At 44.9% G+C, this 5,401-nt stretch overlaps 1 pseudogene; it reads right to left on the bottom strand.

Moving 5' to 3' along the window:
* Positions 1–468: 468 nt before the first annotated feature.
* On the bottom strand, positions 469–587 carry LOC111736102 (annotated as a pseudogene).
* Between the last annotated feature and the right edge of the window lie 4,814 nt (positions 588–5,401).

The raw sequence follows: 5,401 nt of genomic DNA, 5'->3' as shown, positions 1-5,401 counted from the left end.
TATTAATATTATTATTGATAACTTTTCAGTACTTGATGATTTTTCATGTCTTATCTTTTCTCTCACAATTTTACTTCTACGTATTTTTATGTTTTTTATTTAGGGAGATTTCAAATTTATCTTTTATTTATTTTTTTAATTTATTTTTTAATCTTACTAAATTTTGTTTTTAGTTTCCAGGAAACCTTATTTATTTAGCGATTATTTCTTTTCACTGTATCTTTTCAAATGGATGCAATACTTTTTTTAATCTTGGTTTTTGTCTTTCATTTTATAATATTGTGTGTATGGAGGGGGAGGAATGGTTAATTATTCAAGTTTAAATGAGTCAAAGGAAGGTTGACTTGCTGCTGTATTCACTTATCTGAGTTTTGTCACTTGGAGTATATTTCTTTTGGGTGAGTGTCTGGAACATGATCATTTTGCTGGAGAATCTTATATATATATATTTTAATTAATTGTTTTCAATGCCTACGGCACCTGGTATTCCTAGGTGGTCTCCCATCCAAGTACTAACCAGGCTTGACCCTGTTTAGCTTCCAAGATCAGATGAGATCGGGCTCATTCAAGGTGGCATGGCTGTAGACAAGGGGAACCTTAAAGTGCAAGAATGGGAATGGGGCACTGATGCCTATTATTTTTGCCCAAGTCATTCCTAACATGTTTTATTTAAAGTGATGAAACCTGATTTTAGATCATCCCATATGTAGAGTGGAATTGTATATAGGCATATCTATCATTCCTGTGACCTTACAATCAACCTTACTTCTCACTCCTGCCTTCTGTACCCTGGTAGGCAGTTTAGCTAGCTCATTAGGTATAACCCCTTCTGCTTGTCAACTAGACTGTGGTTTTCTCATATCATTAGTCAACACTGCGTTTACTGTTTTCTGTCTTCTGGAATTTTACCAGCATTATTCATTTTTCGTGGCATCCATTTGATATTCTTTATTGCTGTGGTTTATGATATTAATTGCTTTTGTTTTACTATTATTTTAACATTTCAAGAGAAAGAAGAAATATGTATCTGTGTTGTCTGCAATTTTCAAACATAAGTCACCATTATTCTCAGCATAAAAATATAAGATATATTTTACTAGCAGTAATTTAAAAATTAATAAATATTTCTCTTCTCTCCAGAAATATAATTGAAAACTAAAGATGTAATTATATTTGCCAACCTAACAAGTAATTGAACATGAATTTCTTTCACCTTACAAGTCTATGTTTCATGTGATTTTAGCTACTAGCCTTTCACAATTAAAAATAAGTTCAATTTTGTTAAGGGGGGAAAATTTTCAAGTGAGCCAACTAGCTAAGTCAGCTACAGAGAAGAAATATCTTTAGATACCAGAAGTTGTCCTACTTGCTTGTGTGTGGTTTAGGAAGTGTATTGTATAAGATATGAAGATGGCCAATGTCTGCTTCTGTAAACCATTTACTTGTTAATTAAGGGTGTTGTTCCGGGCAAAGATATGCTAAAAGCCAACTTCCACTTCTGCAATCTGCTTGCTTGTTCAGGAGACCACCAGGATATGGTCTTAAGCTTTATCAGCTGCCTCTTCTGAAAGCTCGGGGCTGATCTCCTCTAGCCCTGCGTGGTAGAGAGTCAGTCGCCAGCCGGCTAATAAAGGCTCATAATTAATCTCAATTGGCTCCGTGGGTATCAGAATCGTCCGTGCCATAACATTTGGAGGCCCCAGCGAGATTTTCCCCAGAGAGAGAAGGGGAGTTTTCTCTGAGACCCACGACCCCGGTCGCTCCGGGTGGGGCACAACCGCATCCAGGAGGTGGCCGCTGAGTGACATTCCTCAGCCCCGGACATCGGGCGGCCCTAGATCAGAGAGACCGGTGGACAAACATTTCTGAAAATTGGACACGAGCCTTCTGATCCAGTCTCACTGGTGAGTTAGTCTAAGAGTCCTCTTAGACCTGTTTCTGTCTGTGGGCCCTAAGAACTAGTGGAAGGCTGGACGCAGCACAACTTCCCTAGTACGGTCAGGTCTGACACGTCAGACCTTGACCCAGTACCTGTTTTGGTTTCGGTTTCTGATACGCTAGTGTTTTGTGTTACCTGTAGTCTGTTTTGTCTGTCTGTATTGTGTATGTTTGTCCGGACCGGTAAAATGTACTGTTACCCTGCTATTGCCTGGGTCCTCATAAGTTTACTTATTGTGGTTTCCATCAAGTTTGTCTCATTGTCTGATCATTCTGGTCCCTAAATGTCTCATGTGATTTTTCTTGTTATTCTTTTTAGTTTATTAATTCTTCTTTTTGCAGGGTTTCTTGCTGTTATAGCACCACCCGAGTGGCCACCTAGTCACCGAGTGGACCTTGTCCAACATTCTTATCTTTCACAGGACTTTTATTCTCATTCACGTCCATCCCCGCCACCATGGGACAGGTTTTTTCTAAGCCCACTCCCTTGCGGTGCCTTGTGGACAATTTTAAGGATTTCAGGCACTGGGCCTGAGGTTATGGGTCGTCAGTCATTCTGTTCGATCTCCAGAGGCTCTGCCAAGTAGACAGGCCGGCCTTCGGAGTTAGATAGCCATCTGAGGGTTCCTTTGATTTGCAGACTGCATTCAGAGTCAGAAGTGTTGTTTATGGGAATCTTGGTTACCCTGATCAGGCCCCATACATAGATGTTTGGATAGACATTGTGTCTGATGCTCCTAAGTATCTGAAAAATTGTCAGAGTAAGTCAGACTCTCCAGTGGCTGACTCTCTGCCGATGCCTGCCTCTCATACGGTTCTTCTGGCGGAGCCAAGGAGCATTCTGGCACCTCAGAAATCTCTTGAACCTGTTCTACAGGCACCTCCGGAGGATCCGGAGATCCTCAATCTGTAAAAGTGGAAATTCTCCAGTTTCAGGGAGGCAGTATCTCCAGGTGCAAGCAGTAACTCAGTCACAGGGAGGAGATATCTCCAGGCGCCAGCCCCAGAAGTGCAATATTCCAAGGAGAAAATAATAAAACTGTCTACTAGGCCTTGTTTGATCTGAGAGTTACCCGGATACATTTATCTTTGTACAAAACGTCATCTTTGTACAAAACGTTAACGACTAACTTCTGCTTCTTGTAATCTGCTTATTCAAGGATGTAGCGGGAGGCTTTATAAGCTGCCTCCTCTGGAAGCTCGGGGCTGATCTCCTCTAACCCTGCATGGTAGAGAGTCAGTCACCGGTCGGCTAATAAAGGCTCATAATTAATCTCAATTGGCTCCATGGGTCTCAGAATCATTAGCGCCACAACAAATCCCCCTCCCTATTGCTCTCCTGGTAACCCTTTTAGGCCTCCTGATTCTCGGGAGGCAGCCCCTCTTCAGAGCCCACCACATACTCAGACGGGGGCTGTTTACTACCCTCCACAGGATCCTGACCCCATCCCCGATTCGTCGCAACCTGCAGCTGTCCTGGCGCCTCTCCGACAGATAGCCCCACCTGGGGGAGACACCCAGACCTCTTTCATGGTGTATGTCTCCTTTTCAACTAGTGATCTGTATAATTGGAAATTGCAAACTCCGTCCTTCTCAGAAAAACCCCAAGGCTTGACCTCCCTTTTAGAATCCATCTTTTTCACCCACTTACTCACGCGGGAGGATTGCCAGCAACTTTTGCAGGTTTTGTTCACTACAGAGGAGAAGGAACACATTCTAAGGGAAGCTGCAAGGGGGATCTCGGACCCCACTAGGCAGCCCACCACTGACCCCGCACGGGTACAATTTGTATTTCCCAGCACCTGACCTGACTGGAATCCCACAGATCAAGGTAAGGAGGCTCTCCTGAGGTATCGCCAGTTGTTACTCCAAGGCCTCCGGGCAGCGGCTTGCCAACCAGTTAATTTATCCAAAGTAAGTGAGGTTCTTCAGACTAAAGATGAGTCACTGGCAGCATTTTTAGAGAGGTTACTAGAATCTTATAGACTGTATGCTCCCATTGACCCGGAGGACCCAAATAATCGGCGAGCCATTAATCTAGACTTTGTTAGTCAGTCGGCCCCAGATATCAGAAAGAAATTGCAAAAACTAGAAGGGTTTGAGGGAGAGAACTTATCTAAGTTTCTCGAGATTGCCCAGAAAGTGTTCAACAACAGGGATGATGTCCAGAAGGTTATGTTTGTTGGAAAGGATAAGTCACGGGGCCCACCAGGCCGGGCCTGGGACTGGGACCGGGACCAGGACCGGGGGCCCGGGCTGAGGGCCAAGCCGACGCCTTGAGGGAAAGGCGGGCCGGGGTCGGAGTAACTTAGAGAAGGGCCAATGTGCATACTGTAAGAAGAAAGGACATTGGAAGAACGTGTGCCCCAAAAAGGGCCAGGACCCAGGGAAAAAGATCCTACTCATTATGTTGGAGGATGCAGAATGAAGAGGTCACCGGACTCTGTCATCAAGCAGAATTGAGGCTATTTAAAAAATACCCCAACCCACCACTAAGTGGCAGGTCAGAGAGTTTCTCAGAGCTGTAGGCTACTGTAGGCTCTGGATTCCAGGTTTGCAGAGTTAGCCAAGCTCCTGTATACCAGCACTGGGGGAAAGTCTGAGTACTTGAGCCAGGGAAAAGAAGAAAAAGAGGCTTTTGAAGCCCTAAAAACAGCCTTGACTACAGCCCCTACTTTGGCTCTGCCTACTTTAGACAAGCCGTTCCAACTCTTTGTGACTGAGACTAGAGGCATAGCGAAGGGGGTCCTCACCCAGACACTAGGACCCTGGAAGAGACCTGTTGCATACCTCTCCAAAAGACTGGACTGTGTTGCAGCAGAGTGGCCTAATTGCTTGCGGGCCATTGCGGCCACAGCCATCCTCACCAAAGAAGCACTGAAGTTGACTTTAGGGCAGACTATCCAGATTATAGCCCCCCATGAGGTGGAAACCATGCTCCGCAGCCCCCCTGATCGTTGGATTTCAAATGCACGGATCACTCAATACCAGATTCTTCTCCTTAACCTCCCACAAGTGCAATTCTTGAAAACCTCTGTTCTTAACCCAGCCACCCTTTTGCCTGATGATGACCCTCTACAGTCATCACATAATTGTCTCGAGCTTTTGGATAACATCACCTGCCTCAGGCCAGACTGTACACCGATGGAAGCAGCTTCATCGCAGAGGGAGTCAGGTATGTTGGGGCGGCAGTAGTTACCGGAGGGACTGTCATCTGGGCTCAGGCCCTGAGCCACGGAACGTCAGCTCAGCGAGCCAAAATCATCACTGTGACTGAAGCGCTCCGATGGAGTAAGGAGAAGACAGTTAACATCTATACAGACAGTAGGTATGCTTTTGCTACTGCACATATTCATGGGGCACTCTATAAAGAGAGAGGATTACTCACCTCAGGGGGGAAGGAAATCAGGAACAGAGAAGAGATCCTAGCTCTCCTGGAAGCCATCTGGCTGCCTAAGAAAGT

This window comes from Pteropus vampyrus, unplaced genomic scaffold, assembly GCF_000151845.1.
Source record: "Pteropus vampyrus isolate Shadow unplaced genomic scaffold, Pvam_2.0 Scaffold17, whole genome shotgun sequence".
NCBI classification, from domain to species: Eukaryota; Metazoa; Chordata; class Mammalia; order Chiroptera; family Pteropodidae; genus Pteropus; species Pteropus vampyrus.
This window is presented reverse-complemented; position numbering and strand designations above follow the sequence as displayed.